The 24,069-nt window shown below is 42.4% G+C and overlaps 1 non-coding gene and 1 pseudogene across 2 annotated transcripts; one reads left to right on the top strand and one right to left on the bottom strand.

Moving 5' to 3' along the window:
* The first annotated feature begins 811 nt into the window (after positions 1 to 811).
* LOC144317834 (NADH dehydrogenase [ubiquinone] 1 beta subcomplex subunit 9 pseudogene) lies at positions 812 to 21,905 on the top strand (annotated as a pseudogene). Its single transcript, XR_013383776.1, has 3 exons — positions 812 to 1,372; positions 2,327 to 2,439; positions 14,547 to 21,905. The product of XR_013383776.1 is annotated as an NADH dehydrogenase [ubiquinone] 1 beta subcomplex subunit 9 pseudogene (transcript).
* Positions 5,333 to 5,436, bottom strand: LOC144317940 (small nucleolar RNA U13). The gene has a single exon (XR_013383818.1). It is a non-coding gene; the product is annotated as a small nucleolar RNA U13 (small nucleolar RNA).
* Positions 21,906 to 24,069: the final 2,164 nt, after the last annotated feature.

The raw sequence follows: 24,069 nt of genomic DNA, 5'->3' as shown, positions 1-24,069 counted from the left end.
TGCTCTCTCTCAGTCTCTCTCTCTCAAATGAATAAATAAAATATTTTATTATTTTTTAAAGATTTTATTTATTTATTCATGGGAGACACAGAGAAAGAGGCAGAGACACAGGCAGAGGGAGAAGCAGGCTTCCTGCAGGGAGCTGGATGCGGGACTCGATCCCAGGACCCCGGGATCACGACCTGTCAGAGGCAGACACTCAACCACTGAGCTACCCAGGCGTCCCTAAATAAAACCTTTTTAAAAAAAAATTTTTTTTAATGATTAAAACAAGGCATAGATCAGCAGAAAGGTTGTTAGTGCGGTAGTTGAACTTATCACTGGAAGTCAAGAGAAGAAGACGTTGAGGAAGAATGAGTATGGAAAAAAAGTTGAGTTGTTTTTTGTTAGTTCAGATGTTGTTGGTGGCCATTGAGGGGACAATTTCACAGCAGAACTGAATTAGAAACTACGTGGCGAGAGCTAGTAATGCTTTCCATATTTAATGCCATTCCATTCTGGTTCTAAATTCCTCCAGGGCACTTCCTGCTCCAGTTGATATGTGCTCATTCTTGCTTGTCCTAAGGTTACTCTATGTTCTGGTTACCTAATGTTGCCTCACAGATTACCCCAAGACTTAGTAGCATGAGACACTCTTTGTTACGTTCATGAGTTCTGTGGGTTAGGAATTTGGATGGAGCCCAATGGGGATGGCTTGTCTCTGTTTCCTGTCGGGGGGCTGCAGCTGGAATACTCAAAACCCGCGGACCAGAGTCATCTGCAGGATTTTTTTTTTTTAATTTTTATTTATTTATTCACGATAGACAGAGAGAGAGAGAGAGAGAGAGGCAGAGACACAGGCAGAGGGAGAAGCAGGCTCCACACCAGGAGCCTGACGTGGGACTCGATCCCAGGACTCCAAGATCGTGCCCTGGGCCAAAGGCAGGAGCCAAACCGCTGAACCACCCAGGGATCCCCATCTGCAGGATTTTTTGCTCACGCATCTGACCGTGGATGCTGTCTATTGGCTGGGGGGCCTCAGTTTCACTCCTAATGATCTAGATGGATTTTTCCTGCGTGGTGCCTGGGTTACTGAAAGAAAGAAGCAGGCATGAACTGTATTTTTTTTTACGACCTCATCTTTTTTATGATCTACATTGCTCGCCCTGTACCCATTGGTCAATGTAGCCACAGCCCCACCCTGATTCTGTAAATGACCCCACCCTGGAGTCTGTAAAACTCCAGAAGAGCATGAAGGGGAGGCACTCATCTTTGGAAAATGCAATCTCCTATACTCTGTTAGAGCTCTCCATTTGCTTCTTCTGAGTGGCCCCTTTATTCAACAACCATCAAAAATAACAGCAATGGAAAGAACTACCTGAGGCTTAGAAGGGTAAGTGTGCTAGCCCAGATGACTCAGCAAGAGCTCTGCTGTGACATGGACCAAGGACTTCTGGGTTGATGATGCTACTTTTATTAAGAACTAGATGCCTCCAGGGGGATCCCTGGGTGACTCAGCAGTTTAGCGCCTGTCTTCAGCCCAGGGTGTGATACTGGAGATGCAGGATCGAGTCCCACATCAGTCTCCCTGCATGGAGCCTGCTTCTTCCTCTGCCTGTGTCTCTGCTCCTTTCTCTCTCTCAGTCTTTCTCTGTCTCTCCGTCTGTGTCTCTCATGAGTAAATAAGGTCTTTTTTTTTTTTTTTAAAAGATTGTATTTATTTATTCATAGAGAGAGAGAAAGAGAGAGAAGCAGAGACACAGGCAGAGGGAGCAGGCTCCACACAGGGACCCCGATGTGGGACTCGATCTCGGGTCTCCAGGATCACACCCCAGGCTGCAGGCGGCACCAAACCGCTGCGCCACCGGGGCTGCCCCAAGGTCTTTTTTTTAAACTTTTATTTTATTTTCAGATTTTATTTATTTAATCATGAAAGACACAGAGAGAGAGAGAGAGAAAGAAAGGCAGAGACACAGGCAGAGGGAGAAGCAGGCTCCATGCAGGGAGCCTGACGCGGACTCGATCCCGGGTCTCCAGGATCACGCCCTGGGCCGGAAGGCAGGCGCTAAACCGCTGAGCCACCCAGGGCTACCCATGAATAAATAAGATTAAAAAAAAGAAGAAAAAAAAAAAAAAAAGAAGTACTGGATGCGTCCAAAGAGCAAATAAAACTTGTGGAGACTGGGACTGTTTCTTCAGTGCCCCTGCTTCCTCCATCCTCACAGCAGCTCAGGGTCACCACAGAGCTATGAACAGACACCTCAGCCACTTACCGACTGACTGGTCTTGCATTTGACACACCCATTTAATGTGATGATTTAATGTAATTTTGTATCTCTCTTCTCAGGAGAGCAAAGTCCCTCATGCTGCGTTCAACTTCCTGGCTGGAAGACCAGGATAAAGTTGCTTTTCATCCCTCTGCTAGCAAGAGCAAGGCAGCACCCATGTCAGGAGTGTGAGGTGAGTGGGAGAGACCAAGGAGCATCAGGTGGAGCAATTAGATGGTGATCTGATGTAACTGGGTGGGGAGAGCAGGAGGGCTAGAAGGGAAGTGGCTGAGGCAATTCCTGTGGGTCTAGCTCAGAGAGGGGAGGACAGCCAATTTCCGCCCCCTTCCCCAACTCACATCCCAACCCTAAACAGCTTCATAGCCTGGAGGTGGGAGGGGGGAACTCTGGCAAAGGATCCAGTGTGGGTGGCAGGGGTGCTTATCATGATCAGGAGTGGGTGGGGACAGATCTTAGGACTTGCATCAGGTTTCAATTTTCCAGACCCTGTCTATGGCCTGCCACCCTTCCACCCAAACTAATCTTTGACTTTATCTCTTTAGAAATGTCCTCAGGCTAGCAGTTTCTCAGAGATTGCAAATCGGGAAGGATATTCGGAAACCACAGTTTCCACTCTGCTGTAGGGGCAGAAAGCATGGGGCAGCCCAGCCCCTCAGTGCCTGGGAAGTAAGAAGTAAGAGGATCAGAGTTGTTTCTGTTAAAGGACAACTACCCTTCCTAGGTGCCCCCTGACCTGCCCCAGCCCTGCAGGGCCTGGTGGGAAGGGGAGGGGTGTCTTTTTGCCTCTGGTTTCTCTCCATCCAGCTTGCCTCTGCTAGAAGGTATATTTTTCCTGTTCAAGTCCCTTGAAAGTAGCTCACTATCACTTTTTTTTTTTTTTTTAACATTTTACTTATTTATTCATAGAGACACAGGCAAAGGGAGAAGCAGGCTCTTTGCAGGGAGACTCGATCCGATCCTGTGTCTCTGGGATCACGCCCTAGGCTGGAGGCGCGCTAAATCCGCTGAGCCACCAGGGCTGCCCAGCTCACTATCACTTCTCATCTCACCCCCAACACCTTGGCCTCACCTTCATGGACTTTGGTGGACTGGCTTCAAGTGTATCATTTGTAAGCCACACATGCTGCTTTGTTCCAGCCCCACCAATGTGCTTATTGCTCTCTCCCACATAGGAATTACTCATTGCTTATGTCACTAGTCCCTCTGGAATGTACCCTCTTCTCCATGACATCCATTCTCTCTGCATCATTTATTATTTTGTTTAAACTAGCATTGTTGTTTTCCCCCCTTTGATAATTAAAATAATACATGTTTGTTGTAGGAAATCTGTAAAATGAAAAATGTATACAAAAGAAAATTGGGAGCGCCTGGGTGGCTCTGTGGTTGAGCGTCTGCCTTCCGCCCAGAGCGCGTGATCCTGGAGTCCTGGGATTGAGTCCCACAGGGCTCCCCGCAGGGAGCCGCCTTCTCCCTCTGCCTCTGTCTCTGCCTCTCTCTCTCTCTGTGTCTCTCATGAATAAATAAATAAAATCTTAAATTAAAAAAAAAAGTACCCATAATTCTGCAGCCTGAATATAATTAACATTACCATTTTGGTGGGCTTCCTTCTAGTATTCTCACCAGAACTCCTTTGCTGCCTCAGGCCTTCATGCATGCTTATTATTCCTTCTACCTAAAAGTCTCTCTCCCTTTCCCCTCTTCCTGATCCCCCCTCTTCTCTCTTCCCTCCTTTGTTTTGTGAGTAAATCAACTCATGTGTCTAATCATAAAGGTCATTCTTTCAGAGAAACCCTTTCTCTACCCCCATGTTATGTCTGTTACACATTCACAGTACCCAATACTTTTCCTTGTAGCACTTACCACAACCAGAAATAAACCATCATTTTTGTCCTCATGTGTTTAATGTCTGTCTAAGCTACTTGACTTGACGTAAGGTCCATGACTTGCTTGCTTGTTTATTCTGTTGACCCTAGCATCTACCACAGTGCCCCATATACAGAAAACACATCACACCAAAATAACTTCCTAGAATAATCATATATCTGTCCTCTTAGCACTTTAAAATAATCATCTTAACAAATATAATGAATCAATCACTGTATGAGACCTGGTTCCAGGTACAGGATACTTGGTTCTTAACCCAAGGGATCCTGTCTTTTGAGGGAGACAGACAAGTACGTGGAGAATTCTGATATGTCCTTGATGATCAATTATAAGTATATATGATCAATAGTGTTAAGTAAAGCATAGAGAAGGGGTTCCTAAACTAGCCTTGAGGGGGATGATACTATTGCTTAAATTTGTCCTCATTAATGCATTTACTTCATATGAGTCATTTGTTGGTGGCAGATCTGTGATTAAAGCCTCAAACTTGAGAATCTCAGCCCAGTAATCTTTCTAGCTGTGTTTTAGGGGCCTTTGGAATCTGCCCTCTCCTCTTTCCATTCTGTTAATCCCCATGTCCTGATGATTTGACCTTGTAAAGGTTTCTCCAGCCTGTCTGCTTTTCCTCCCGTCCCCTCCACCATGCTCCAAGCCTTTATTACTTCCAGCCTGAATGTCTACACTCATCTCCTACCTTGCCTCTCTGCTTCTAGTCTTGTCCTGCTCAGATTCCTTCTCTACTTTGCAGCCAGAGTGAGCCTTCCCAGGCTTAAGTGTAAGCATATATATCCCCAGCTTAAGGTCTCATTGAGGGGTGCCTGAGGGGCACAGAGTGTGAAGTGTCAGACTCTTGGTTTTGGCTCAGGTCGTGATCTCATGGGTCATGAGACTGAGCACTGAGTCAGCTTGGCCGTGTGGCGTCTGCTTTGGAATCTCTCTCTCTCTCCCTCTCCTTCTGTCCCTTCTGCTCATGCTCTCTCTCAACTAGTCTTAAAAAGTCTCATTAAGCTTTCAGTTCAAAATTCTTAATATGGTGTCATTTTCTTGGGCTACCATAACAAAATACCACAGACTGGGTGGCTTAAACAGCAGAAATTTATTTCTCACAGTTCTGAAGGCTGGAAGTCCAAACTCAAGGTGCCAGCAAGTAGGCTTAATTCTAAGGCCTCTTCTTTTTTCCATATCAGGCAGATAATGTGCCAAGGTTGTAATAAGGTTTGAGAAAGGTACATGTCACACAATCCCATGAGCACCCAATCATCACTCTTGTGAACTACAAAAGAATCAGAGGTCTCTTTTTTTGACTTGTAGGTGGCCACCATCCTCCTTGTGCTCATATGGCCCTTTCTCTGTGTGTATATGAGAAGAAAGAACTCTCTTGTGTTTCCTCCTCCTTTTTTAAGAATACAATTCTCATCAAATTAGGGCCCCACCCTTAGGACGCCCACCCTTAATTACCTACCAGAGACCCTATCTCCAAATCTCCAGTCACATTGGAGTTTAGGGCTTCAACAGATGAATCCTGGGGACACACAGTCCCATCCATAGTACACGGTCTACCAAGCCTTTCTTAATCTAGCCTACTTTGCCAGCTTTGTCTACTCTCCACCACCCTCTTTGCCTCCATGCTTCTTTATCTTGAAGCTCTCTTGGTTCCTTGAACTTGCTCAGTTCTCTGCAGCTCTGATCCCTCCATCACCTTCCGTTCTTTCTCTGCCTGTTCTACTTCTATTTAGTCTTCGTAAGGAAAAATATATCTAGCCTTGGAGCAAATGTGTATGATTTTGTCCACATTGGCTCTGAGTCCCTCAAGACATCACAGGACCTGTCTTGGATCTCTTTGAGAGCTGCTTGCTTTTTTGAGAACTGAGACCCGAAGAAGGCCCATTACAAATTAGTGTATAGCCCCCACAGTGAGCCAGACTCAAACTCAGTCCTACTTTATTGGTTTCCTCCTTTTGGACCTATTTCTGACCCTTTCAATTTCTGCCTGGGGAGACTGCTGAACTTTTATTTCTTGGGAGACATGGCTGTCCTTTGCCTAGGAAACAGTAAATCAGCTTCCCTCTGTCAGCTCTGTTATCTTTGGATTTTGGTTACTTTTAAGTCTCAGTTTAAATATCAGTTTCCAGGAGAGGCCCTCCCTGATACCCCATCTTTTGTTTAGTCCTCTGGCTCTCCATTCCTGGGGTAGCTTATGCTCCCCCTTTTGTAAGAATCACCACTTATTCCTGTATGTTTCATGTCTGTTCTTCTGAGCTCCTAGGGCAGGATTTATCTCTGCTTGGTTGCAGTATCCTCAGGTTAGTGTAGTGCCTGGCTCCTAGCGGGCTATTAGAAACTGTTAGGTTTTTTTAGTAGATGCTCCATAAATATTCATTGGCTTGAGTTGTTCTGAAATAGTTTCTCAGATAGTATATGCATTTTGTTGTCTAAATTAGACTAAAATTGCTCATGACCCTGTCTTTTCTTTTTTTTTAAATTTTTTAAAAATAATTTATTTATGATAGTCACACACAGAGAGAGAGAGAGAGGCAGAGACACAGGCAGAGGGAGAAGCAGGCTCCATGCACCGGGAGCCCGACGTGGGATTCGATCCCGGGTCTCCAGGATCGCGCCCTGGGCCAAAGGCAGGCGCTAAACCGCTGCGCCACCCAGGGATCCCAATCCTGTCTTTTCCTTTCTTTAAATCTCCTGGGGTAGGGGGCAGGGGCCCCTGAGTGGCTCAGTTAGTTAAGGGTCTGCCTTCCTTCCATTCAGGTAAGGATTCTGGGTCCTGGATCCAGCCCCAAATGGGGCTCACTGCTCAGCAGAGAGCCTGCTTCTCCCTTTCCCTCTATTCTCCCCACCCCCTTGTGCTCACTCTCTCACTCTCTGTCTCTCTCTCAAATAAATAAATAAAAGCTTAATCAATCAATTAACCAATCAGTCTATCTCCCTCATATGCTCACTATGGGCTTCTTCATCCAAGAAACATTTCATAAATGATTCATTTTTTGTCTTAAAGCTTTTATTTATTTATTTATTTATTTATGTATTTATTTGAGAGAGAGACAGAGAGAGGCAGACTCCCTGCTGAGCCTGAGCAAGGAGCTCAGTGGGGCAGGGGGCTCAATCTCAGGACTTTGAGATCATGACCTGAGCTGAAGGCAGCCGCTTAACTGACTGAGCCACCCAGGTGCCCCTTCATAAATGATTTTTTTTTTAATTTTTTTATTTATGATAGTCACAGAGAGAGAGAAAGAGAGGCAGAGACACAGGCAGAGGGAGAAGCAGGCTCCATGCACCGGGAGCCCGACATGGGATTTGATCCCGGGTCTCCAGGATCGCGCCCTGGGCCAAAGGCAGGCGCCAAACCGCTGCGCCACCCAGGGATCCCCCATAAATGATTTTTAACTGATTTCCCAGAGTAACTTTACCCAAAGGCATCATATTCTAAGAAAGGATCAAATTAAAAAGAATATGTATGTAGCAGGATAATTTATCATGAAATTATGGTAACAATCTATTAAGGATGAAAAAAGAATGATGATGTTCTCCTTTCCCTCTTCTGCATAGCCATGACTTTGTTTCCTTGAAGTTATGGGTTTCCTGACCCCTTGAAGAATTTGGTGTTTTTTGAGTGTGTGTATTTATTTATTTGTTTGTTTATTTATTTAGATTTAATTTATTTATTCATAGGAGACACAGAGTGAGGCAGAGACATAGGCAGAGGGAGAAGCAGGCTCCCTGTGGGGAGCCCAGTGTGGAACTGGATCCCAGGACCCTGGGATCACAACCTGAGCCAAAGACAGAGGCTAAACCACTGAGCCGCCCAGGCATCCCTTGAGTGTGTTTGTTTATTTTTTTTTGTTATTTTATTTTATTTATTTATTTTTCATCATGATAAACGTACTCCTTAATCCCCATCACCCATTTCACCCATCCTCCCACCTACCTCCCTTCTGGTAATCATCAGTCTGTCCTCTATAATTAAGAGTCTGTTTCTTGGTTTGTCCCTCTCTTTCTCTTTTTTTCTTCCTTTGCTTATTTGTTTTGATTTTTACATTCCACATATGAGTCAGATCATAAGATATTTGTATTTTTCAGACTGACTTCTTTCTTTAAAAAAATATTTCATTTAGTTAGAGAGAGAGAGAGAGAACATGGGGAGGGGCAGAAGGAGAGGGAGAAGCAGACTCCTCAATGAGCAGTGAGGCTGACACGGAGCTCTATCTGAGGACCCTGGGATCATGACCTGAGCTGAAGGAAAATGCTTTACAAAAGAGTCATCCAGACGCCCCCAGACTGACTTATTTCACTTGGTATAATACTCTCTAGCTCTATCCATGTCATTGCAAATAGTGAGAATTTGTTCTCTGTTATCTGAATAATATTCCATTGTGTATATATATACACACACACCACCTCTTCTTTATCCAATGATCAATTGATGGACATCTGGGCTGCTTCCATAGTTTGGCTATTATAAATAATGCTTCGATAAACAGGAGTGCATGTATCCCTTTGAATTCATGCTTTTGTATTTTGGGGTAAATATCCAGTAGTGTGATACTGGGTCACAGGGTAATTCTATTTTATCTTTTCGAGGAAACTCCATACTATTTTCCACAGTGGCTGCACCAGTTTGCATTCTTACTAACAGTGCAAGGGGGTCCTTTTTGCTCCACATCCTTGCTAACACTTGTTTCTTGTGTTTTTTATTTTAGCCATTCTAATGGGTGAGAGGTATTATCTCATTGTAGTTTGGATTTGCATTTCCCTGATGATGAGTGATGTTGAGCATCTTTTCACGTATCTGTTAATCTGGATGTCCACTTTGGAAACATGTCTTTTCATGTCCTGTCCCTACTTTTAATTGAATTATTTGTTTTTTGGTGTTGAGTAGTATCAGTTCTTTATATATTTTGGGTACTAATCTTTATCCGGTACGTCATTTGCCTTTTAGGTTTTTTTTTTTTTTTTTAAGATTTTATTTATTTATTCATGAGACACACAGAGAGAGGCAGAGACACAGGCAGAGGAAGAAGCAGGCTCTATGCAGGGAGCCTGACATGGGACTCGATCCCAGGTCTCTAGGATCACACCCTGGGCTGAAGGCGGCGCTAAACCGGTGAGCCACCTGGGCTGCCCTGCCTTTTAGTTTTATTGATTGTTTCTTTTGCTGTGCAGAGACTTTTTATTTTAATGTAGTCCCAATAGTTTATTTTTGCTTTTGTTTTCTGCCTCAGGAGACCTATCTAGAAAAATGTTGCTATGGCCAATGTCAGAGAAATTACTGCCTCTCTAGGATTTTGATGGTTAGGAAATCAAATGTCTCACATTTACGTCTTTAATTCATTTTGAATTTATTTTTGTGTGTGGTGAAAGAAAGTAGTCCAGTTTCATTCTTTTGCACATAGGTATCCAGTTTTCCCAACACCCATTTGTTGAAGAGACTTTTTCCCATTGGCTATTCATTTCTCTTTTGTTGAAGATTAATTGACCATATAATTGTGGGTTTATTTCTGGGTTTTCTATTCTATTCCATTGATCTATGTGTTTATTTTTATGCCAGGACCATACTGTTTTAATTACTTCCACTTTGTAATAACACTTGAAATCTGGAATTGTGATACCTTTAGTTTTGTTTTTCTTTTTCAAGATTTATTTGGCTATTCAAGGTCTTTTGTGGTTCAATACAAATTTTACGACTGTTTCTTCCATTTCTGTGAAAAATGCTGTTGGTATTTTGATAAGGGTTGCATTAAATCTGTAGGTCACTTAGGATAGTATAGACATGTTTTAAAAATATTTTATTTTATTTATTTGAGAGAAATAGAAAGTGAGAGAGCAGGAAAGGGGCAGAGAAAAAGGGGCAGAGGGAGAAGGAGAAAGGAGAGAAGCAGGCTCCTTGTTGAGCAGAGAGCCCAACTCAGGACTCAACATGGAGCTTCATCTCATGACACTGAGATTATGACTTGAACTGAAATTAAGAATCAGATGCTGGGTGGTCCCGGGTGGCTCAGAGGTTTAGCGTCGCCTTCAGCCTGGGGCGCGATCCTGGAGACCTGGGATCGAATCCCATATAGGGCTCCCTGCATGGAGCCTGCTTCTCCCTCTGCCTGTGTCTCTCTCTCTCTCTCTCTCATTAATAAAAAATAAATAAAATCTTAAAAAAAAAAAAAAAAAGAATCAGAGGCTTAACCAACTGAGCCACCTAGGCACCCCTGGGTAGTACGGGCATTTTTAACAGTATTTGTTCTTCCAACCTATGAGCATGGAATGTCTTTCCATTTCTTTGCATTGTCTTGAATTTCTTTCATCAGTGTTTTATAGTTTCAGACTATAGGTCTTTCACCTATTTGGTTAAAGTTATTCCTAGATATTTTATTGTTTTTGGTGCAGTTGTCAATGGGACAGTTTTCTTAATTTCACTTTCTGCTGCTTCATTATTAATGTCTAGAAATGCAACATTTCTGTACATTGATTTTGTATCCTGTGACTTTACTGAATTTATTTATCAGTTCTAGTAGTTTTGTGGTGGATTATTTAGAGTTTTCTATATATAGTATTGTATTATCTGCAAATAGGGAGAATTTTACTTCTTCTTTACTCTTTGGATGCCTTTTATTTATGTTGTCTGATTGCTGAGGCTATTGTACTAGGTTAAATAACAGTAGTGATTTGTCTTGTTCCTGACCTTAGGGGAAAAGCTCTCAGTTTTTCACCATTATGATTTTGGTTATAGGTTTTTCATGTATGGACTTTATTATGTTGAGGTATGTTCCCTCTAGATCTACTTCCCAGAGAGTTTTTTTTTTTTTTTTAAATCATGAATGGATGTTGTACTTTGTTTAATGCTTTTTCTGCATCCATTGAAATGGTCATGTGGTTTTTTGTCCTTTCTCTTATTGATATGATATAACATCTGTTGCTAATACTGAACCACCCTTATATCTGGGAATAAATCTCACTTGATGGTGGTGTATGATTTTTTTAATGCATTGTTGGAACAAGTTTACTAATATTTTGTTGAGGATCTTTATGTCTATAATCATGAGAGACATTGGCCTATAATTCTCTTTTTTTTTTTGTTATGTGTTTATCTGATTTTGGTATCAGGGTGATGCTGGTCACATAGAATGAATTTGGAAGTTTTCCTTTCTCTTCTATTTTTTGGAAGAGTTTGAGAAGAATAGGTATTAACTCTTCTTTAAATGTTTGGTAGAGGGATTCCTGGATGGCGCAGCGGTTTGGCGCCTGCCTTTGGCCCAGGGCGCGATCCTGGAGACCCGGGATCGAATCCCACGTCGGGCTCCCGGTGCATGGAGCCTGCTTCTCCCTCTGCCTGTGTCTCTGCCTCTCTCTCTCTCTCTCTCTCTCTCTGTGGCTATCATAAATAAATAAAAATTATTAAAAAAATGTTTGGTAGAGGGGATCTCTGGGTGGCTCAGCGGTTTGGCACCTGCCTTTGGCCCAGGGCGCGATCCTGGAGTCCTGGGATCGAGTCCCACGTCGGGCTCCCGGCATGGAGCCTGCTTCTCCCTCTGCCTGTGTCTTTGCCTCTCTCTCTCTCTCTATCATAAATAAATCTTTAAAAATAAATAAATAAATGTTTGGTAGAATTTTACCTGTGAAAGTATCTGACACTGGACTTTTGTGGAGTTTTTAAAATTATTTATTCAATTTTTTTAAAGATTTAAAAAATTTATTTATTCATGAGAGACAGAGAAAGAGAGAGAGAGAGGCAGAGACATAGGCAGAGGGAGAAGCAGGCTCTATGCAGGAAGCCTGATGTGGGACTCGATCCCGGGTCTCCAGGATCACGCCCTGGACCGAAGTCAGGCACTAAACTGCTGAGCCACCCAGGGATCCCCCTATTTATTCAATTTTATTGCTGGTAATTTGTTCAAAATTTCTATTTCTTCCTGCTTTAGTTGTTTTTTTGTTTGTAAAAATATTTTATTTATTTATGAGAGACACATAGAGAGAGAGAGAGGCAGAGAGAGAAGCAGGTTCCATGCAGGGAGCCTGACGTGGGACTCCATCCTGGGTCTCCAGGATCACACCCTGGGCTGAAGTGGGCACTAAACCGCTGAGCCACCTGGGCTTCCCTCTTCCTGTTTTAGTTGTGGTAGATTATATGCTTCTAGGAATTTATTCATTTCTTCTAAGTTGTCAAATTTTTTGACACAGGTTTTCATAATATTCTGTTAAAATTTTTCGTGTTTCTGTGGCGTTGGTTGTTATTTCTCCTATTTCAATAGTGGTTTTCTTTATTTGGGTTCTTTCTCTCTCTCTCTCTCTTTTCCTTTCTTTTCCTTTTTCTGTTTTGGGTGAGTCTGGCTAGAGGTTTACCAATTTTGTTCATCATTTCAAAGAATCAGCTCCTGGTTTCATTTGTCTGTCCTATTGTTTTTGCTTTTTTTAGTTTCTATATCATTTATTTCTGCTCTAATCTTTATTATTTCCTTCCTTTTCCTGGGTTTGGTTTTGTTTGTTCTTCTTTTTTAGGATTGTTGTGCATTTTAGAAGGAAAGGAAAGAATCAGACTGAGTGAGACTCTAAAGGAAATATACCCCTAAGTAGGCTATAGTTTTGCAAGGTACTAGATGTCTAATCTGAGAGGGGAGGAAGTGGAGACAGTAGCCTACCCCTTGGTTAACTCTTGGACCTCTGGGAACTCAGAAAGAAGATAGGGGATACAACTTCTCCAGGATGTGTGGAGGTCTAGGCCCATCCTAAGATGGGATTAGCTGCCAAGGTCCATCGGAGCTGGGCTGGGGTGCTTTGGATAGGGCATTTTCAGAGCTTCAGCAAATGTCCTCAGCCCCCAGGGAAGGTCAGATCAAGACTGTAGAGAAGCACTAAATATGTTACAGTGGCCCCCATATACTTAAAAATAAAAGAGCTATATGAAACCAAAAGCAACTTTAAGGATGTACTACAGATTTGTGATTTTTCCTAGTATGTGACTGCTTTCGTGCTCTCTTTCTCTCTCTCCATCTGCTTCTCCTGCTCCTCTTCCTCTTCTTCTCAAATATGAAATTACTTCCAAAGTTGTTTTTTCCCCTCTCTTGGCTTTGTGGGTGTCATGTGTAGGGGATTAGGACCTGCCCAAGCTTGACTGAGTGGCTTGACTTCTAATGGCCCCCACAGGCCTGAGTAAGGAATAAGGCAGTTCTGACCACCATGGTCAGAGCAGGAGACTCTCCTGTTTCCTCAGGACTGCATGAGCCTAGGCTTCCTTGTATGACCCAAGGGGGCAGTCTGAAAACTGTTAGACTCTAGAATTCTAGTCAGTGATGGTCAGGGCTAAAGCCAGACTTGATATAAGTGAGTCCATAAAGACATAAGTAATTACCTGTGCCCCAAGAGCTGTGGATCAGTTCATTCATACCTGTTATGTGTATATGCATACACATATAAATGTTTCTAGAGAGAAGAAACTAGTAACAGTTATGGCTTCTCAGAAGTAGGACAGAATCTATTATTTTTTGACTGAGTTTTTAAAAAACATTGAACAGATGTTATTTTTATAATAAAAGTGTACATCAAAAATTAAAATGACAGCAACAATAAACTCATGAGATTCCTAATATCTTTAGATTTCAAATGACAGGCCAGATGGGAGATTCTGCTTTCCAAGAAGGATAAGCTTATGACCCAGGCTTGGGCTATGAGAGGAGACCAGTGATGCCTTCCAGCTATGGTCTATCCAGTGCAGCTGGAGAGGAGGCTAAATATAGATAAGCTGTGCAGTATACCAAGATGAATCAGGCTAGTGTTAGGACTCTGTCGGTGAGCACTCACTTTATACCTAAGTTCTAGGCAGGAGGATGTAGAAGTAAACAAAGCAGGGGAGTGCCTGGCTGGCTCAGTCAGTAGAGCATGTGACCCCAGATCTCAGGGTGGTAAGTTCAAGCCCCACATTGGATGTGGAGCCTACTTTAAAACAAACAAACAAACAACAACAATGAAAAGAAGTAAGCATAAAGCACAGGAAAATCCCAATGTCAAGTATGGGGTTAGAGTGGAGGAAAGTGGTGTGCCTTTTCCAGGGCACTTAGTTCTTGAGTACCTGTCCTCAGGGCCCCTTCTGTATTGTTTGAGGGGCTAGAAGGGGCTAGGAAGTATTTGTTTATTTATTTGTTTACATGGGGCTTGAACTCATGACCCTAAGGTCAAGAGTCACATACCCTCACTGACTGAGCCAGCCAGGCACCCCTAGAAGGTTTCTTTTTAATTTAAAAAATATTTTAAATATTGTAATTTAATTTAATTAATAAATATTATTATTTAAATAATAATTAGCATATAGTAAAATGTACTTTTAAAAGTGTATACTCCCTATGAACTTTAAAAAAAGATTTTATCTATTTTTTAAAAAGATTATGTATTCATTTATTTCAGAGACAGCAAGAGAAAGCGCATGAGCAGGAGGAGAAAGCAGAGGGAGGAGAAGGAGAAGACTCCACTCCCTGCTGAGCACAGAGGCTTGAGGCAGGGCTTGATCACAGAACCCTGGGATCAATCCCTAGGTGAAGGCAGATGCTTAATGGACTAAGCCACCCAGGCACCCCTTAAAAGATTTTATTTATTTTAGAGAGAGAGAGAAAGAGAGAGAGCATGAACGAGCAGGGGGAGGAGCAGAGGGAGAGGGAGAGAGAAACTGAGGCAGACTCTGGACTCAGCACAGAGCCCCACATGGGGCTCAATTCTGGAAAACCAAGATCATGACCTGAGGCTTAACTGACTGAGATACGAAATACACCCAGGCGCCCCACTTCTATGAATCTAAATACATATAAAAATTCATGTCATCAACACCACAATCAAGATATAGAACAAGGACAGGCCAGGTGGCTCAGCGATTTAGTGCCGCCTTCAGTCCAGGGCCTGATCCTGGGGACCTGGGATGGAGTCCCACATCGGGCTCCCTGCATGGAGCCTGCTTCTCCCTCTGCCTGTGTCTCTGCCTCTCTCTCTCTCTCTGTGTGTGTGTGTGTCTCTCATGAATAAATAAATAAAATCTTAAAAAAAAAAAGATATAGAACAGCTACTGCCCCCCCAAAAAATCCATTATGCTATTCCTTTGTAGTCACATCCTCCCTCCCATCCCCCACAAACCTCTTGTTAGTTTGAGCTATTCTCCATGACTATTGTTTTGTCTTTCCAAAAATGTCATATAAACGGAACAATACAGCATGTAACCCTTTTCAAAAGATTTTGCTTGTTTATTTATTTAAGATTTTATTTATTTGAGAGTGAGAGAGAGCAGGAGCTGAGGGGCAGAGAGAGAGGGAGAAGTAGACTCCCCACTGAGCAGGGAGCCCATCTCAGGACTCTGGGATAATGACCTGAGCTGAAGTAAGATGCTTAACTGACTGAGCCATCTAGGCATCCCTAAAGATTTTATTTTTAAGTAATCTGTATACCCATCATGGGACTCAACCCCACAACCTTGAGGTCAAGAATCACATGCCCCACCAACTGAGCCAGCCAGATGCCCCAGCATGAGATCAGATTTGTTCAGCATAATGCCTTTGAGAGTCATCCAAATTTTGCATGTATCAATAATTGTTTTTGTTTCTGCATACTCTTCCACAGTATGTATATGCCAAGTTATGCATTTACCCATTTTAATCTGGTTTTGGGTAATTACAAATAAAGCTGCTAAGAACATATTTTTCTCTCAGGTAAATACATAAGGGATTGTTGAACTGTATGGTAAGTGTATCGAATTTATAAGAAATTGCCAAGCTATGTTCCAGAGTAGACTTTGTTTTTTTTTTTTCAAGATTTTATTTATTTATTCATGAAAGAAACAGAGAGAGGCAGAGACACAGGCAGAGGGAGAAGCAAACTCCCTGCAAGGAGCCTGATGCAGGACTCGATCCCGGGACTCCAGGATCATTCCCTAAGCTGAAGGCAGATGCTCAACCACTGAGCCACCCAGGCGTCCCCCAGAGTAGACTTTGAATTCCACTAGTAATGAAATAGAATTGCTCTGCATTCTTGTTAACACCTGATGATGCTGTCAGCATTTTTTACTGTATCTATTCTAATAGAACTCCAATGGTAATTCATCATGGTTTCAATCTGCAAAATTGATGGCCAAATGTCAAGCTTATTTGCCTTCCTTATATTCCCTTAGTGAAGTGTCTATTCAAGTCTTTTGCCTATTTTTAAATAGGGCATCTGTTTTCTTGCTGTTGAGTTTTGAGAGTTTATATATTCTGGATACATGTCTTTGTTGGGTATGTGATTTGGAAATATTTTCTTTCACTCAAAATCTTGTTTTTTTTTTTTCATTTTCTTAACAGAATCTTTGGCACAATACATTTTTTTAACTTGATGAAAATATTCTTTATCACTTGTTTTTATTGAGACATAACCGCTATTCAGCAACATGTACTAATCTTAAGTGTACAGCTTGATTACTTTTTAAGTATGTATTCATTCACTCTTTTAACCACAATCCCCTCCAACATAGAATCACTCCATTTTCCCAGAAGGTTTCTTTAAGCCCCTATCTAGTCAGTATGTAGCATTCTCTCTTATACCTTCCTTTGAAATAACTGCTACTCTGACTTCTGTCACCATAGATTAGTTTTGCCTAGAAGGTTTCAAATGACTGTGCTCCAAGTTTTGTGACCTACTTGGTTTTGTCTTGGAAAATGGAACTCTTCAAAAACCTCACTTTGGAGAGAGATGCCGATGCCCTCTCCAGATGTGATGTGGAGGTTGGTGAGCAAAGCTGGGTTTCTTATCATCCTGCTTCTGACATGCTATGCTGGCAAGCCATGCTTCACATCATGGTCCAAAACCTAGGTAGAAAATGGCAGAAAAGGTCTATGCTCACAAAAAATCCACTGAAATGGGAAAAGCAGAGTCTCAGGAATCAAAGGCATGAGTTCAGCCCCCCTCTCTGACACTTCCTGAATGTCTTTGAACAGACCAAATAAACTTCTGGAGCCTCAGACACTTCATCTATAAAGTGGGAACAGTAATATCCACTGTGCTTCTCAATCTTGTTCAAAGATAGATGAACCTCTTTCTCCTTCCAGGTTCCTAGGAAGACTGTATTTGCCACCCTATTTAACCCTTACTGATTAGCCTAGGTATGGCTATGTAACTTACATTGACTAATTAAGATGTGTCCCTTCTATGTGGAAGTTTTTACAAGATTTAATTTTAAGTGATCTCTACATGCAGGGTAGGACTCAAATTTCAACCCTGAGATCAAGAGTCACATGCTCTTTCAGCCGAGCCAGCCAGGTGCCCCTCATCGAATGTGGCAGTTTTAGAAAGCCAATGTGTGCTTTTCCACATTCTCTCCTCCTACTTGTGGCAACTGACAATGTTCCGGATCGTGGCTGCCCTGTCAGCCTGGGTCCTGGAGTTAGGACCAGTGCAGCCTCAGCCAACCTACACTGCAGGAGCAGTAAATACATTTTTGTTGCATAAAGTCATTGAGATTTTGGGGATGTTTATTACAGAATCATAACCTAGCTTCTTTGGGGGATGTACCATATTATGGATATCACCAAAAATAAGTGAAATAAAATATATGGAACTTCTGGGGACATACTAAGGTTTGATTTTCTTCCTTTTAAAATCTTTCCTTCTTTCTGAAGAGTTATTGGGATATTCTTACCAGCCCAGAACCTTGGATGAGCTGTCAGAGAACAGATATCCATGCAGTCACAAAAGAAAGAAGAGGAAAGGATATAAAGCAACACAGAGTAACAAATATGACACAAAGCAAAGAGGAGAAACAAAGTGAAAAAAGTGAGACAAAGTATAAGAATGGGGGAAGAGACATACAGAAGATGCCTGAGACACAGACAGAGGCAATTCTATAACAGCTGAGGAGGCAAATGCAAACTGTATCTGTTTGAGACTCAGCCCAACCCCAGGCAAGCAATGTCATCTGTTTTGGTAGCTGAACAAACAAGCTTAATTAGTTCTTGGTCATCCATTCATCAGTGCTGGCACTCAATGTTTACCGAGCACCCACTGTGTGCCTGGTACTGGTGCTGAGTTTAGGGAGATAAGTCCAACCCAGTGCCGGCTTCTGCTTTCAAGAATCCCTTGATCTGTTGTGAGTCACCTGAAGGGGTAGGATAAAATCTGCCCTGTGCCATGGTGGAAATGCCTTCAAGGACTTAAGGGAGGAGTGGGGAACCAAGCCCTGTACAGGAGAGTGAAGAAGAATTTTCTGGAAGGCATGAAACTAAAGGTCTTGAAGAATAACCAGGAGTTAGCAAAGACCGGGAGGTGAGGGCATGCTGGGCCAAGGTGCAACAGAGCTGGATGGTGGAGGTGAGAAGCTGAAGGTAGTTTGGGGTTGCTAGAACTGTGATGAGAGGCGGTGGGCATCAGGAGATGAGGCTGGAGAGGAATTCAAGGGCCTGTCTCAGGGGCTGGATATCTTCACTGGGTTCGCTAGGGCAGATTTGGGTGGTTACACAGAGAAGTGACAAGGTCAGATTTTAGCTGAATTGCTCTGCCTGCTGTGTGAACCATGGATTGGGGGCAGAATCTCTCTTTGTGAGGTCTCTTGGGATTAGCCCGAATGCGCAGCCTAGAGCCTGGAAGTGCACAAGATGGCGTCTGGGACAATCACCTTAGCCGAGACTTCGTGAGTGCCGCCACGACTGGGCAGTGTCCTCTGCGCCCGTGTGCCCTACGTGGAGTAAGTGCTTCACCCTCCTGACAGCCCCATGGTGAAGGTATTCTTGTCATCCCCATTTTGACCACCAGGAAACTGGGTGCAGAGAAGATAATTATGAATCCTTGCCCTAGAGCTAGTAAAGCTGCACACCAGCATTCCAGTGCAGGCGGCTGGCTCTGATCTGCCTGTAACCACTCTCCCTCTGGTCTCCTTGGGGTCTGCTGCTGTCAGGAAGGCCTTCCTAGAAGCATGGTTTGATTTTGGCATCCTGCTTCAAGTTTATGAAATCTTCCACACAGATGACCTCACTTAAGTCTTGCAACAATAACTTCTGTGAGATAGGTAGTGTTATTCATAGCTAAGAAAACTGACCAAGGAAATTGAACGATTTGTCAAAGGTCAGAAGTTAGGGGGCAGAGTGCCGTTGGTGACTTAGACTTGTGTCTTCGAAGCCTCAGTCCAGTGTCAGCTCTCACGTTCTTTTGTCAGTCAAGGCTTCATGTTGTGTGGCTCAAAGTTCGGAGCACGTCCACTCCAACTGCTTTCTGTCCAAGAAAATGCTTTTTTGAATTAAGAGAGGGAGTCACAGAGAAATGTGTTGTTGGCATCAACTTCCTATGGTTGGGCAATGGCTTCCGCCATCCGGACCAGGTGACGTCAGTGGTCTGGATTTCTGCCAGTGTTCTCTGCCCAGGAAACAGACTTCCGGCCAGGGCTCCCAGCTGTCTCTGGGCTTCCTGGAGCAGCAGACCTCTCAATTTGCAACCAGACACTGAAGATCAGATCTCAGGGAATGCTTCACTATGGGGAAGGAGGTAAAAATGGGGAAGAGGAGTTGAGAAGACACTGTCTACAGATGAACATGGAGGCACGCTGCCTGCAGTCTGGGGTTTCTCTTCCTGCATGAGAGCAGGTCCAGTGATTAGACTAGGAGGTTTAAGACTGTGACTAAGAGAGTTAAGTAAGCTGGGGGTGGAGGGGAAGAAAAGCAAGCAAAGCTAAGGAAATCTGGAAAAAATTACACATAGAGATATAAACACAGAAGGTCAAACATAAGCCAAGAATAGAATGTTGATCCCAATCCTCATGCACTTTTCTGTGGATATTAAATCTTGAACAAATCAGTAATGCAGGAATGTAAACAGCCCTGATTTCTTTTTTTTTAATTATGAAACTATACCAGTTATAAAAAATCTGAAAAATAGATACATGAATTAGAGTAGAAAATTAAAGTGTCCCTCCACCACCCTGAACCTCACTCTCCAAGCCTGGTTCATAAATGTTATGAACTTTAGCCATTACAAATGGCTAAAGTTACACACTTTAGCCATTCCTTCAGCCAATATTGATCTCATCAGTCCTCACAACAACCCTATGAGGTAAGAACTACTACTATGCCGTTATTATTATTATTGATAGAGAGAGTGTATGGGCTTGTGTGGGGATAGGAAGAGCAGAGGGAGAGGAGAGAGAGAATCACATGCAGGGCTCAATCCCACAACTCTGAGATTATGACTGGAGCTAAAATCAAGAGTCGGATGCTTAGCAGGCTGAATCATTCAGGCACTCTGCTTTTATTATTATTTTTTGAAAAATATTTTATTTACTTATTTGACAGAGAGAGAGAGAAAGAGAGAGAGCATAAGCAGGGGGAGCAGCAGAGGGATAGAGAGAAGCAGAATCCCCACTGAGCAGGGAGCCTGATGCAAGACTGGATCCCAGGATCTTAGGATCATGGCTTGAGTCGAAGGCAGATGCTCAACCAACTGAGCCACCCAGGTGCCACTGTTATTATTTTTAATTGTAGTAAAGTATACACAACATAAATTGACCTTATTAGGGAGTCCTGGTAGCCACTGAAGGCAAGTGGCCATCATGGCCTCTTGGAGCTTTGTGAGTGGGTGCTGTGCTACTACAAGTTGTAGCACATTCACAGGGACAAGTACTGGTCCTTTGCTTGTTTGGCATGAACCAGTTTGAAGAATATAAGAGTGAAAAGGATTTGGGGAAGGCTGCCCAGATGCTAAGGGAAGTAGAGGAAGAATTCTGGCACAGTCGGCTTCCACCACCAGTCCCTAACCCTCCTGTGGGCCTGCCCTCTGAGAGCTATGAGTGTTACAGAGTTCCTCAAGGCACATAGGTGACTGGCATCCTTCTCAGAAAGCAATGTACTGATTTCTTTGCCAAGGAAGAGCAGTGGAAGAAAGTGTGAAGGGAAAGCTGGGCCTAAGAGGCTAAGCAGCTGCAGAAGATCCTACCTGGTGGTCCTAAGATTTAAGCTTTGCCCCTTGCCTGAAAAGAAGGTGAGTTGTCCCACTGTGGTGGCACATTGTGACCACGCCCAAGGGCAGTCCATGTAAAGAAAGAGAGAGAAGGACTCCTCCCCGTTCATGCTTGTGAGGAAATAAGTTACAGAACATACACACTCTTGCCCTAATAAAAATAATAGACATGGAAAGAAATGTACCACTTTAACCATTTTTAAGGATACAGCTCATGGCATTAAGTATAATCACATGTTGTGCAACCAACACCACTATTCATCTCTAGAGCTTTTACATCTTCCCCAAATGAAACTCTGTACACAGTGTCTTCCCATTCCCCACCTGTTGCCCCTGATAACCACTATTCTACTTTCTATCTCTATGAATTTAACTATAGTAGGTATCCCATATAAGTGAGACCATATATTTGTCCTTTTGTGACTGACTCTTATTTCATTTAGCATAACGTATTTGATGTTCATTCATGTTGTAGCGTGTAACAGAATTTTCTTCCTTTTTAAGGCCAAGTAATATTCCATTGTATGTATATACTACATTTTGTTTATCTATTCATCCATCAGGGCTGTATCCACCTTTTGGCTCTTGTGAATAATGCTGTATGAATGTGGATATACACATATATATTTGAGTTATGCCTTTACTTTTTTTTTTTATTTATGATAGTCACACAGAGAGAGAGAGAGAGGCAGAGACACAGGCAGAGGGAGAAGCAGGCTCTATGTACCGGGAGCCCGACCTAGGATTCGATCCCGGGTCTTCAGGATCACGCCCTGGGCCAAAGGCAGGCGCCAAACTGCTGCACCACCCAGGGATCCCTTGCCTTTACTTTTTAATAATTAAAAAAGTTTTTAAAATATTTTACTTATTATTTGAGAGAGAGAGAAAGAGAGGAGAGAGCACAAGTCAAGGGGAGGGGCAGAGGGAGAAGCAGACTCCTTGCTGAATAGGGAGCCCAATGTGGGACTCGATTCCAAGACCCTGAGATCATGACCTGAGCAGAAGGCAGACCCTTAACCAACTGAGAAACCCAGGCATCCCAAGTTATGCCTTTACTTTTAATAACAACTGTATTGAGATATAATTCACATAGCACATAATTTATTCTTTTATTTTTTTTATTTTTTAAACATTTATTTATTTATAAGAGACACAGAGACAGAGAGAGACAGAGATACAGGCAGAGAGAGAAAGAAGCAGGCTCCCTGGGGGGAACCTAATGTGGGACTCAATCCCAGGACCCTGGGATCACCACCTGAGCCAAAGGCAGACAGCTCAACCACTGAGCCACTCAGGCGCCCCTGATTTATCCTTTTAAAGCGTACAATTGAAATGCTTTTAGTGTTCTCACAGAATTGTGCAATCAACAGCACAGTAAATTTTAGAACATTTTCATCACCCCCAAAAGAAACCCCATGCCTGTTAATAGTCCCAATTTCCCCTCAGATGTCTCCTCACTTGAGCCCTCGGCAACCACTGACCTACTTTTTGTCTCAATAGACTGGTCTATTCTGGATATTTCACATAAATGTCATCATACAATATGTAGTCTTTGTGTCTGGCTTCTTTAATTTAGCACAATGTTTTTGAAGTTTATTTACATTACAGCATATATCAGTTCTCTCTCTTTCTTCTTTATTTTGTGGTTTTGTTCTTCTCAGAGTTTGTTTTCCTCAGAGTTTGTTCTCCTCAGAGATTGATTGGTTGATTATTGAAGTCTAGTTGACACAGAATATTACATTACTTTCAAGTGTACAATATACTGATTCAACAAGTCTGTAGGTTATGCCATGCTCACTACAGGTGTAGCTGCCATTTGTCACCATAAGATGCTATTATAGTATCATTGGCTATATTCCCTATTCTGTACCTTTTATCCCTGTGACTTATTTATTCTGTAACTGGAAACCTATATCTCTCACTCTTCTTTACCCATATTACCCATCCCCTTAAGCTTCCTCCCCTCTGTTCTTTGTATTTATGGGTCTGTTTCTATTTTTGGTTTGTTTGTTTATTTATTCATTTCCTTTTTTAGATTCCATATATAAGTGAAATTAAATGGTATTTGTCTTTCTCAGACTTACTTAACTTAGCATAATACCTTTTATGTCTATTTATGATGTTGCAAATGACAAGATCTCATCCCTTTTATGGCTGAGTAATATTCCTTTGTATATCTTCTTTACCCATTCACCAATCAATGGACACTTGCATCCATCTATTGGCTGTTGTAAATAATGCTACAATAGATACAGGAGTGCATATATCTTTTTGAATTAGTGTTTTCATTTTCTTTGGGTAAATACTCAGTAGTGGAATGACTGAATGATGTAGTATTTTTATTTTTAATTTTTTGAGGAAACTCCATACTGTTTTCCACAGTAGCTGCACTAATTTACCCTCCTCCCAATTGTGCATGAAGATTCCTTTCTCCCAACATCCTCCCTAACACTTGTTATTTCTTGTCTTTTTGATTCTAGCCATTCTGATAGGTGTGAGGTGATTTGTCACTGTGGTTTTGAGTTTCATTTCCCTAATGATGAGTGATGTTGAGCATCTTTTCATGTGTCTGTCATCTATATGTCTTCTTTGGAAAAATGTCTATTTAGATCCTCTGCCCATTTTTATTTATTTTTTAAAGGGATTTATTTATTTATTTATTTATTTATTTATTTATTTATTTATTTATTTATTTATGAGAGACAGAGAGAGAGAAAGGCAGAGACACAGGCAGAGGGAGAAGCAGACTCCATGCAGGGAGCCTGATGTGGGACTGGATCCTGGATCCCAGGATCACACTCTGAGCCCAAGGCAGACACTCAAACAGTGAGGTGCCCCATCTTTTCATTTTCTTGATAGTGTCCTTTGAGGCACAGAAGTTTTAAATTTTGATAAATTCTAATTTATGTGTTCTTTTCTTTTGTTACTTGTACAACCGGTGTCATATCTACGAAGCCATTACCTAATTCATGGT

This window comes from Canis aureus, chromosome 7, assembly GCF_053574225.1.
Source record: "Canis aureus isolate CA01 chromosome 7, VMU_Caureus_v.1.0, whole genome shotgun sequence".
NCBI lineage: Eukaryota > Metazoa > Chordata > Mammalia > Carnivora > Canidae > Canis > Canis aureus.
This window is presented reverse-complemented; position numbering and strand designations above follow the sequence as displayed.